This window comes from Mustelus asterias, chromosome 23 (genome assembly GCF_964213995.1).
Source record: "Mustelus asterias chromosome 23, sMusAst1.hap1.1, whole genome shotgun sequence".
In the NCBI taxonomy this organism is placed as follows: domain Eukaryota; kingdom Metazoa; phylum Chordata; class Chondrichthyes; order Carcharhiniformes; family Triakidae; genus Mustelus; species Mustelus asterias.
Genome location: NC_135823.1, coordinates 1,271,044 through 1,284,432, shown reverse-complemented (window position 1 = coordinate 1,284,432; position 13,389 = coordinate 1,271,044).

Sequence of the window (13,389 nt, the reverse complement as noted above, 5' to 3'; positions counted from 1 at the left end):
TTTGCCGATGACACGAAGGTTGGTGGGGTTGTGGATAGTCTGGAGGGATGTCAGATGTTACAGAGGGACATAGAATAGATGCAAGACTGGGCGGACAAGTGGCAGATGGACTGCAACCCAGATAAATGCGTCGTGGTCCATTTTGGGAGGTCAAATGGTATGAAGGAGTACAATAAAAGGGAAAGACTCTTCGTGCTGTAGAGGATCAGAAGGACCTTGGGGTCCGGGTCCATAGGACTCTAAAATCGGCCCCTCAGGTGGAGGAGGTGGTTAAAAAGGCGTATGGTGTGCTGGCCTTTATCAATCGAGCGATTCAGTTAAGGAGTCCGGGGATAATGATGCAGCTATATAAGACCCGTGAGACCCCACTTAGAGTACTGTGCTCAGTTCTGTTCGCCTCACTATAGGAAAGATGTGGAAAAGATTGAAAGGGTGCAGAGGAGATTTACAAGGATGTTGCCTGAATTGAGTCGCATGCCTTATGAGGATAGGCTGAGGGAGCTCGGTCTTTTCTCCTTGGAGAGACGATGGATGAGAGGAGACCTAATAGAGGTTTATAAGATGTTGAGAGGCATAGATCGGGTGGACTCTCAGAGGCTTTATCCCAGCGTGGAAATGTCTGCTACGTGAGGACACAGGGTGGTGGGCGAGTGGAATCGGCTGCCGTCAGTGGTGTTGGAGGCGAACTCAATAGGGTATTTTCAGAGACTCCTGGATGAGTACATGGAGCTTAATAGGGTGTAGGGTTCTAGGTAGGTCTAGAAGGTAGGGATGCGTTCGGCACAACTTGTGGGCCGAAGGGCCTGTTTGTGCTGTAGTTTTTCTATGTTTCTATGTTTCTAATAGGCATACATTCATACTCCAATGAAGTTACTGCGAAAACCCCCAAGTCGCCACACTTCAGAGCCTTTTCGGATACACTGAGGGATAATTTGGCATGGCTAATGCACGTGACCAGCATGTCGTTCGGACTGCAAGGAAACCGGAGCACCCGGAGGAAACCAGACTCAGAGAAAACGTGCTTACTCCGCAAAGACAGCAGCCCTGCAAGGTGGCACCTGGTAATCACTGCTGTCTCACTACACCAGAGACCCGGGTTTGATTTCCGGCTTTGGTGACTGTCTATGTCGAATTTGCACACAGGAACTGAACTCAGTTCACTGGACTCTGCTCACAACTGCATTGTGCCAACCTGTTGATGTATTCGCTGTGAATCAACTTGACGCACAACTCTTTTTGAAGAGGTTTCTTGTGCAATTCACTTCGAATGTACAGACCAAACAGCAGGGGAATATAATTGTAACGCCATAACGTCATTATTTTGTACAAAACACCTGAATTAAACTTTGGGCTAACCTTTTATCCCCACCACTCCATCGTACAAAGAGAAAATTGCAACACTGGAATCGGCACAAACAAGATTTCTGAGAAGGATTGCAGGACTGAGGTTATATAAATAACAGGAAATGAAAAACAGGCTGGGACTCTTTTTACTCAAGACGGCAAGGCCGATTGCGACAGAATCGATGTCCTAAAAATTGGATCAGCAGCACCATCTCATTGACGGTTTTCTGTTTCTGGGGAGGTGATGGCCTCGTGGGATAACAGGTAGATTCTTAAACCCAAAACTCAGCTAATGCTCTGGGAACACGTGTTCGAATCCCGCCACGGCAGGTGATGGAATTTGAATTCAATACAAAATATCTGGAATTGAGGACCTATTATGACCATGAACCCATTGTTGATTGTCAGGAAAGAACCCATCTGCTTCACTTATGTCCTTTCAGGGAGGAAATCTACTTTCCTTACCCAGTCTAGCCTACATGTGACTTTAGAGCTGCAGCAATGTGGTTGACTCTTAACTGACCTCCAAGTGCAACAAGGGATGGGCAGTGAAGGTTGGCCAGCCATGACCCACGAATGATTAAAAACACAGCGATTTAAAATTTAAAAAAAGGTTTACCCAGTGTATTGAGCACGCATCCATCCAATAGTACTCTGAATTTCAATCGAGAAAAGTTATTGATTGCACTCTACCAGTTCTGTGCCGTTACAATCAAACGGCGAGGTTTGTCAAACGAATATTGTATTCACCCCAACACTGCCCACAATGGTGTCATACTTTCCACAGCCCAGTTCGTCACAGTTTCCACCGAATCTGAAAAGCCCCAAATCAATAGGACTCAGATCAGGTCAGCGTGCAGTCTGCAGAAGCTACGCAGTCAGACAGAATACAAGGGAAATTATACCAACATGGTCAAATAATCTTTTTCTCTGATAATCGTATTTCAAGTACTGCGGCTTCACTGTAAGTGAGAGGCCGATGTGAATTTTAAGCGGATTCACTTTTATAAACCAGCATTTAAATTTTCTGAGCTGAAAACGTGAACCAGTGTTGAGATGAAGGAATTTGACCTGATCATATCAATTTATTAATGTTTTCACCTGTAAAAATGAGAAGAAATAAAGTAAAGAATAAACGTAACCAACAATGATTACAAATATTAATGGAATTGAATGGCATGGTGGAACAATGGTTAGCATGTCTGTCTCACAGCGCCAGCGTCACAAGTTCGATTCCCGGCTGGGAACACTATTTGTGTGGAGTTTGCACATCCTTCCCCTTTTCTGCATGCATTTCCTCTGGCTGCTCCGGTTTCCTCCCAGAGTCCGAAAGGTATGCTGGTTAGGTGCATGGGCCATGTTAAATTCTTCCTCAGTGTCCCCGAACAGGCACCGGATTGTGCTGACTGGCGGATTTTTCACAGTAACGTCTTCGGAGTGTCAATGTAAGCCTACTTGTGCGAATAATAAATAAACTTTAGACTTCAATTACAGGCGAGGTTTTTGTCAAGGGTGGCTTCAGATATTACAGCACTCAGTTGTAATGTAACAACAATCTCTCTCGTTCCAGAATCTGCGGCCTACCTGTCTCAAATCCCCTTCACAATAACAGCTGAAGTAGGCCAGACGGTGGAATCATCCTGTCATAACACTTATGAAGTGGATTTGGTGTTTAACTCTGCTTGGTGCAAGCAGCGTCTGGGTGAAGCCCCGGTACAGTGGTGGGGCCGACTGTAAGTTTATTTCTGAAAAAAAACAATCCGGGTAATGTATTGACTCTGAAAATTCGTAATGTACAGACGAATGACTCGGGTTCCTACCACTGTACATATAAAGCTGGGTATGGACCGCTCCAGAACGGGCCCACACTATTGGTTGGAGGTAAGAGGGCAAAATAAATTTATTCAGATTGTGCACAGCATTACCATTTCCGTGTAAATTAATCGTTAACTGTATCCCAGTCTCTGTCGAGTCATTTCCAAAAATAAGACGGCTGTGCTGTTATTTGTGCTACCGGGTGAGCTGGATTTGAATGATAACGTGCCCTTAGTGTGTTTCGTCAGTGGAGATTCCCCCAACCAGATTGCTATTTTCTGGAATATTTCTGGCCTGGTCACTGAAGGATCTCGTGATCCCGGAATAATGGATGAGGACGGAACCTACAGCATCAGAAGTCATGTCATGGTGTCGGGGGACACTTGGAGAAGCGGCACTCTTTGTACTTGCATTGTTCAACTGGGAATTCCAGGGGGACACTGGACCAAGAGTTTGTGAATTCGATAAAAATACCTCTGACGCTGGTATGAGTCAAAATAGAGTAGGCTTTATTCTCACAAGCTTGTGGGAGAACTTGACCCCTTGAAAGCGGACGCCAATGTTCTCCCTGAACACAAGAATCGTGGACCTTTATACATCAGGGTTCCCAAAACAAGTCATGAAGCAAAGTCCAGTTAACAGTCCTTGATCATAAATGATAGCTCCTTTAACACACTCTGGTTTATGGTTAGAGACTATCTGGTATCCTTGGGTCATAAAGCACAATTGTCCTGGTAGTTGTAATCAAGAATCAACCTCTGGTCCCCCGCTCTTCCCGCGGCTTTTCCTTTGAAATGACTGTGTGCGATTGCAGCTGCCCCAGTGGGAGTCCTCCTTCAAACGGCCATTCTCGCACTCTACCATTTGGTAGCTGCTTCCTTTGATTAAATCATACACAACCCTACGGGAAAAGTAAGACATGCAACCCAACATCTACATTTAACTGTCTGTTTTATCAGAATGATATATACAAGGGAGGGAACCATGAACAAATGGCTCATACGACTAAAAGTTAAAGATGAAAGGCATGAAGAAATGGCTGACACTACTACCAGGAGCAATATAACCAAAGGCAGACTAGCCATAAGGGAGGGTTATGTTTGTGATACATTCCAGGTACAAATTTCAACCTTTTAGGTACAAAATGCATTGAGTACAAAAAACGTTAACCCCCTTTCCCTTCTTCAGTGTGTCGTTCCCAGAAGCAACATAGACTGTTGTTAATCTCCGCAATGATGGTTTGAATTCAACTAAATTGAGGTAATGTACCAGCTGCGAAGAAATTGAAGTCTGTGAATTAAATAGGATAAACATTCAATTTTAATTACTTCACCCCCTAGACCGGTCGCATTTCCCCTTCAACTCAGAATATGCATGTCAGAGTAGCATACTGGGTCGCACTGCTGCCTCACAGCGGCATGGACCCCGATTCAATTCTTGGCTTGGTTGACTGTCTGTGCAGACTCTGCACGTACACCCCGTGTCTGCGAGGGTTTCCTCCGGGTGCTCTGGTTTCTTCTCACCGTCCGAAAATCGTGCTGGCTAGGTGCATTCGTCGTGTTAAATTGTCCCTCAGTATACCTTAACAGGCGCCAGAGTATGGGATTTTCACATTTTAACTTCATTGCAGAGTTAATGTAAGCCCATTTGTGACACTAATAAATATACTTCAACTCATCTGTTTTCCTTGATGAAAGTTATTAGTGAATCTGCCTCCACCACTCTTTTCAGACAGTGGATTTTGGAATTGAATATGGATCAGTCCCACCCTGGATGCCCTTTGATGTCCGGAAACGAAGTGGTGAATTAATTTTCTAAGATTCCTTTTGTCCTGAGGCATCATTTCAATTTCCTGGAATCTCACTGCAATATCTCTAGTTTCCGTTTGGTATCTGTTTCATTTTTAATTCCGATAACCTGCAATCCAATTGCATTAAAGTCAGGATCTGAAGCAGCGCATAAGTTGGATTCATAGATTATTTTACGCTGTTAGTTTAAAAATCTGGAACACTCCTGAAAGGCCAAAGGAACACGTGTAAGAATACATTTCACAACTGGAGTTTCATGTAGATTCGCTGGTGAGAAATGTACAGGGCTGGAAGGGAAATTCGGTGGTGGGGCACTTTTCTTATACAGCTTTCAACGACGCGATGTGGACATTTTGGGTCTGTATAATTACCAGTTTCAGTTTTCAAATAAATGTTGGTGTGATGCTTTTATCACACAACCTGACACACTCTGAATGTGGAACTACTCTGACAGGCCTGCCAGATTATTGGTCCCTAATCGCAAACATTATGTCTTGCATTCCATTCTGTACGTTCATGCGTTGCAAGAAATTCAATGTGATGTTTCTATTCATTTCACTCCCACATTTGAGGATACCACTTTTAAACTTTTTTTTTACTTCATTCGTGGGATCTGTGTGTCGCTTGCAAGGCCAGCATTTATTGCCCATCCTTCGTTGCCTTTGAGACGTGGTGGTGAGCTGCATTCTTGAAACGCTGTTGTCGACCTGATGTGAGTTGACGCACAGTGCTGTTAGGAAGGAAATTCCAGGATCTTCACGTAGCAACTGTGAAGGAACGGCGATATATTTCCAAGCCAGGACAATGAGTGACTTGAGGGGAACTTGCATGTGATAGTGCTCCCGTGTATCTGCTATTGTTGTCCTGCTCGATGGAAGTGGCCATTGGTTTGGAAGGTGATGTCGAAGGATCGTTGTGGAACTGCTGCAGTGCACCTTGTAGATATTAAACTCTGCTGCTCCTGAGCGTCGAGTTGTGCAGGGAATGGACGTGGTGCCAAACAAGTGGCTTACTTTAACCTGCATGGTGTGAAGCTTGTTGAGTGTTGTTCGAGCTACACTCAATCACTCACGTGGGGAGTACTCCATCACTCTCCTGACCTGTGCCTTGTCGAAAGTCGACATGCTTTGATGAGTCAGGAGGTGAGTTACTCGCCGCAGTATTCCTAACCTCTCACCTGCTGTTGTAGCCGTTGTGTTTAAGTGGCGAGTTGAGTTGAGTTTCTGGTCAACTGTAATCCCAAGGAATTTGCCAATGGGGGATTCATTGATGGTAACAACAATGAAGGTCAAACGGCATTTGTTCGAGTGTCTGGGTTCAGTTTCCTATCTTCGAAATCCAGAAAACATTATTTGATCCAGCAGCAGTTTCTAAGTGTTTACTCTCTATAGGATTGTGCAATCTGGAACATCCAATTGTCATAACTGTCCTGGTGATCCCGATTGTCCTCTGGGTCCTTCTTTATATTTGGATTTGGAAGAGCGGCAGATCAGGTGAGTAATAATGATCAGGAGGGATAATATCATTTTTGTTCATCCAATGCGATTCCCCTTGTAGTTTTGCGTTGCTGACCATAAAGTTTTGTTTCAGGAGAGCGAGCAAAGGGAGCCCACAATGAAATATAAGTAAATGAGCCATTTCCAAATTCATCACGAAAACTCTCTGTCCATTTCATACTGTGTTACGCACGGTTCAATACAGTCATTGATTCCAATGGTATACGTCGAAATATTCCATATTTTGAAATTGAGTATTCTATTTCAAATATTTCTGGCACTTTGGCCAGGATTTGTTGCACGGAACAGTTGTTTAATCGTTTTCATTTCCTTCTCTAGTTTGAGCTTGATCCAGACAACGCACAGAATGGATCACAATGAGAGACAAACCGGTAAGTTGCATTCAAATGTTGGCAGAGATTCAATATCATTGAACAGACGTTTCAAAGAATCCCTACAATGCACAAGGAGGCCAGTCAACACATCGGGACTACACCGACAATAATCTCACCTCGGCATGATCCGGGTAACTCCACACATTTGCCTTTCTCATCCCGCTGACACGAAGGGGCAATTCAGCATGGCCAATCCACCGAACCTGCACATCTTCGGACACTAAGGAGCAATTTCGTATGTCAAATCCACCTCCCTACACATCTTTGGACACTAAGTGGCAAAATAGCGTGGATGATCCACCTGACCTGCACATTTTAGGACATGACGGGAAAATTCAGCTCGGCAAATGCCCATGACCTGCACATCTTCGGACACTAAGGGAAAATTTACCATGAACAATCCACCGAATGGACACATCTTTGGACACGAAGGAACAATTTAACATGGACAATTAGCTTACCCTGGATATCTTTGAAAAATATGGAGAAATTGAGCATGGCCAATCCACCCAAACTGCAAATCGTTGGACCCTGGGATTAAACCAGAGCACTCAGAGACAACTCACGCAAACTCTGCACTGACAGCGGCCCGATGCCGGAATTTAACCCGGCTCTGTGGCTTTGTGAAGCAGCAGTGCTAAGCAATGCTAAAATGGGATAAATTAATTGATTGATGCGTGTACTTCCCGCCATTAGAAAAATCCTCAAATATTCTCTCTGTTGGTCCAATAATAAAGCATAATTGTTGACTAACAATTCTGGCAGCGAACTACCAGATTGGCATTGACGCCATGCGGTGTAAATATTCCTGGTCCATCCATTGGCGAATTGCGATCCATTGAAATATTGTTTGAGAGTTGATTTATTGAGGGTCCGTTTATGTATTAGGAAAACGCTAGTATATGTGGGAGCCCTCTTTGGATTGACACACTGTGGGGCCAATTAACGTATTGGGGTCATAGGTGCAAGAGGGCATCATTGGTGCATTGTACCTCAAATTAATTATAGCTTAGTAAGAACAGGATCTGATTTAAATTGGCATTTTCCCTTTTTTAAACACAGGCCGCTATCGCCAAACATATGGAAAGATAACACAAGACAGTGCAGTGCAAGTAAGTTCTTTGCAAATATTTTAATACTGTGCAAAACATTGCTGGTTTTCGGAATAAGGTGCAAGACGTCCCTTGCTTGGGAGATCCCAAAGAATCCCATGCCGGCGTGGCACGGTGGCAAATTAGTTAGCACTGTTGTCTCACAGCACCAGGGACCAAAGGGTAAATTCCTGGTTTGTCAATGTCTGTGTGGAGTTTGCACGTTCTCCCCGTATCTGTGTGGATTTCATCCGGATGCTCCGGTTTCCTCCCACAATCCCAAAGTCATGCTGGTTCGATGCATTGGCCATGCTAAATTTCCCTCAGTGTACTCGAACAGGCGTCAGATATGATGACGAGGGGATTTTCACAGTAACTTCATTGTAGTGTTAATGTAAGCCGACTTGTGACTCATATATAAACATTAAACTTTCGGTGGATATTTTGTGCTGCTATCAGAGAACAGCTCAATCTATGAAGCATCGAAATGTCACTCAAATCCCACTCGTCCGCACCCTGGAATCAGGAAATTAACCTCTGCAGCTCTTCCAACTGATTGTACAGCGATTGAGTTGATGCTCCGGTTAGAATATCTCAGTCGGACTTTTCTGCGGATTTCCAGCAAATCGCGTTGCAGATTACCAGTGAACATGAGAATGTGTTAATGAATTCTAATACTCAAATTGTCAAAGTGAACTCTGATATTTAGAGATTGTGTGAGAAAAACTGCAGAACTCATGTTTACATTCGGGTGTTTTCATGCTCATGTTTCCAAAAACAGATAAGAGTAGCAGCTGTGGTATACAAGACTATGTTTTTCCCGGCTAATCTGGTCAGGAATGTGGCTAACCCAGCTATTTTGTATTATTTAATATGTACTGCTCTGTTACAGTAGAGCCTACATACAGGCCTTCTGTGATCGTATAAGGATACATTCATATGTATTCATCATAACCTGTACCGATATACATTATACAAGTACCTATGAACATATATAAATTGTCGTATGCCGGTTAACTTGTTTGTTCGTGACTGTAACCTTGTACATTAGTGAGACATCCCACAGTTGTCCACAGAGGGCAACAACACGCGTGGCCTTGAGACAACCATGAGGAAACTGCCAAGGCAGCAAGGTTCACACGATGGAAGACAAGCCACAGCCTGGGAACCTGAGGGGCCTGGGACACTGCGGTCGTGACGTGGGGGGGGGGGGGGTATAAATGTATCTTATTATCCTGTATTTGCTGAGAACACTGAGGCCGTCTTAGGCATCGGACGTCTCCCACAATTGTGAAAATGAACCACTGTATTTTGACCGACGAATACACTGAGAGTTATTTTTAAATACAACAATTAGTGCCGAAACCCGGAAGAGCCCGTGATCTGTTTGCGAGAATCCGTTCACGGGTCTGGTCGAATGGCCACGACCGGGACACTGGAATAGATTACTGGACTTGATGAAGTGGGTCAAAATATAGTGGGTAATCATCAGCGACGAGAGAGTGTCTGAACTGATGAAAAACGTCTGAACTGAGCACATACGGGCAGGGAGGCAATTGACTCTGGCACCCTGCCTTAAACTGACTGCGAAGAGGGGAACTCTCCCACGCTGATGTTAGGAATTTGAAATGGGTGTCAGGGTTGCCTGAGGTGTGATATTTAGACGTGGGTGATAGATAGAGACTGTCTGAGTGATCGCCGGAGTTGAAGGACAAGCCTTCATGTGAAAGCCGGATTATTAACAATATTGTGTAAGTGGTGGTACGGACGCATCTGATCGCCCCTGACAGCTATCACCAAACTCGGATAAGAGAAACCTAGGAGGGGGAGAGCGAGAAAGGAGATTAGAAGACTCCACGGTGGTGAGTTTAACCTTATCGGTGTTATGGCGGGACAAGGACATTGGGCCCGGGGTCCCTGATAAATGAATATCTGGTTAAGAGGGACAAACTCATTAAACAGATGAACAAAGTGGGGTGGAATTTAGATCACCCACTAGACCAACAATGTAAATGGTTGGAGAAAAAAAAGAAAGACGGAACTAAGAAAATTGGAGTTCTCTTAATTCACCAATTGGCCACAAAATCAAAATGTACCTGTTACGATTGTGAGAAACCAGGCCACTTCGCCCGAGATTGTAGGGCTCCAAAGGGGTGTAGTGAAGTCTGCGAAATGGCAGATGATGAAGTAATGAGGGAATCTGCAGGTTCTCTCATTGAAGTATAAATGTCAAAGAAACAAGCATTAATATAGAGGATGCAAAAGGATGGCTGGTATATGTCCCAGAACTTAGAGCAGCAGAAAACGTGGATAGATAAAGAAAAGAGAAACAAAACAAAGAACATAGGAATGTTGTTAACAGATCAGTTAGCTGGACTAATTGAGCAAGCTCAGGAAAATTTGAGCGAGTTAGAATCCAGAATAAGAGCATTGGAGAAACGAACGCAAGTCTTAGAAGAAAAACAATGGGATGGGGAATCTGTTCCTCTACCTCCTAATGAGTCCACACAGCAGGGCCAACCGCTCCTCCAGAAGAGTGGGAAGCGCTGGAACACAACTTAGCCCCCGTAACCCAGAGGGGAACTGGTGCACTGCCAAAAGCTAATTATAAACCCTTCACCCAGTGTAAAACAGAGATTCGGAGGGGAGATCCAGAGAGTATTGGGGAATGCTCCCACTTACTGGAGCAGAATTACCGCAACAAAACAATTAAGAGGGGGAAGAATGCAAAGAGAAGAGGGATCAGTGTACGTGATAATGAGGGAAACCCTGAGAGTTGGTTAAGGTTGAAGTGGGAATGTGAGAGGCATGAGAAAGAGAAAAGAGATAGGGCAGAACAGGAAAGACTGCAGAGGAAAGATGAGACCGAGAGGAAAGGATTAGTATGGCAAGCCGAACAAAGGAAAGATAAAGAGGTGTCTGGCTTGCCAATGTTGTTCCAAAATACCTATACGGGTGAACAGGAGTGGTGGAAACGAGCCAGTGTAGATAATCAACAGAAATCTAAGGTAGCCGTCATTGCCCCGATAGATCATAGAAATCATAGAAACCCTACAGTACAGAAAGAGGCAATTCGGCCTATCGAGTCTGCACCGACCACAATCCCACCCAGACCCTACTCCCAAACCCCTACGTATTTTACCCACGACTCCCTCTAACCTACGCATCTCAGGAAACTAATGGGCAATTTTAACATGGCCAATCAACCTAACCCGCACATCTGTGGACTGTGGGAGGATGCCGGAGCACCCGGAACAAACCCACGCAGACACGAGAATGTGCAAACTCTACACAGACAGTGACTCAAGCCCGGAATCGGACCAGGCTTATGATATGACAGACACCAGCGCCGGCACTGCTGCAAAGACAGAAGGGACTCAAATCAGGCTCAAAAGGTTAGTTTGAAGCGTGATAGTAAAGGCTTAAACACCAGCAGGTTGTAAGTTTCTCTCTCTCTCTTGACAAAGGAAAAGAGAGAGAGAGAGAGGTGAAAGTGTGCGATCGAGAGCCTCGTGTGGTGGCATAGGGTATGGCAGATCAAAGTCAGTTGTTTGCTCTGAGTGTGAGTTTTAATAAATTACTTTGCCCAGTTGAAATTTTACGATAGTGCATCGGACAGAGTTTCGGGGAATGTGGAAAAATTAGCATTACATTACACCTGAAGAGTCGTAAGGAGAGTTACCATTTAAGCACACAGTGGATTCGATCCTGTATCTGCCTGTGTTGGTTACAAGGATATTAATAATTAATTATGCACATTTTGAGCTTAAACCGGAGATGCTGTAAGAAAGTGTAAATGTCTTAATTTAGTAGGGATATTTAAACGTGATAAAAATGAAGGGATTATTTGGATCAGGCTTTTTATTAAATTTGAAAAGGTATTCTTGATAGAACTGAAACTGAAAAGATAAATGGAAATAATTATTCCTGCGTATTTGAAGTGATGATTAATCACTTGTTTATGTTCATCTGATTGAACGTACCCCTCCGCCTCTCTGCTGAAACAAGCAGAGAACTAATCCATCCTGTTCTGGACAGGATAGGTCAAGACATAAAGTCAAAATTTAACAGAGAAGGGAGTTACATAAGTTAGAATGGGAGTGCATGTGTAATTATGGGAACTATTATACCGTCAGAATTCATTCGAAGTAAAATGTGTTACATGGATACGCAAAGGAGTGAATCAGCCATGAAATGGAAGCGTATTAAATGCCAGGCGGGCTAAAAGGGAGTGCCCGCCTATAATCCTAAATTGACAAATCAATATAATTAGAGAGTAGGGAAATAATTGATGAGATAAGAAAATGCCGAGGAAGGGTTTGGTTCAAACTGTTAGCGATCAAAGTGAGAAGATTTCTTGAATTTACTTCCGTTTTGAGTTTAATTACAGTTTGGAAGACAGCAGAATAAAACCGACTGTTAATCAACGTTCTGTATTCTCAAACGTTTTGCTTTCATCCCAGTTTAAGATGTTATGCCTAAATAAATGTTGGAAGCTTCCATGTGTATTTGTGTGTTAAAAAAAGTGGTTGCGTGAATATTTTGTTCTTGTTCGCTTCACTGCTTTAATGTTAAGAAAGGAGTTAGACCTTGGAAGGACCATGGGCTCTTTCCTTGTCTTGAAGTTGAAATTATACTCGTGCAGTCGAGAAGTTAAAAATAAGTAATTTTGCGAAAATGATAGAAAAGCAGGAACAAAGCATGAGGTGATTATACTGTCGATGAGTCAATTTAATTTATATCAAATTAGTGAAATGAATCGTCGTTCTGATTACTCCAAGATACAGCAGAGATTAATCACTTAAAACCTCAGTTGCTAATACAGATGTTGTCCTTGAGTATTTTTGCTCTGCATTATTTGCTAACCATCGAACACCATGAATTGTTGGAACTTGTGTTGCCAGTTCGTTCGAAATAACATGATAATAATATGAAATTCAAGGCTTGTATGATGTTCCGATAACATGCAACCGTAACTGGTTCAAATTATATTCTGCCGTTGGGATTGCATATTGTTCAAGGTTTTAGCACCTAGCCAGCTAGGAATCATAGAAACCCTACAGTACAGAAAGAGACCATTCGGCCCATCAAGTCTGCACTGACCACAATCCCACCCAGACCCGACTCCCATATCCCTACATATTTTACCCACTAACCCCTCTAACCTACGCATATAAGGGCAATTTTAACATGGCCAATCAACCTAACCCACACATCTTTGGACTGTGGGAAGAAACCGGAGCACCCGGAGGAAACCCACTCAGACACGGGGAGAACGTACAAACTCCACACAGACAGTGAATCAAGCCGGGAATCGAACCCAGGTCCCTGGAGCTGTGAAGCAGCAGTGCTAACCATTGTGCTAACGTGCCGCCCGAATCAAACCAGAACACTTCTAATCAAGTAACTATTGTTCTTGTTATATGCATTGTGCTTGATA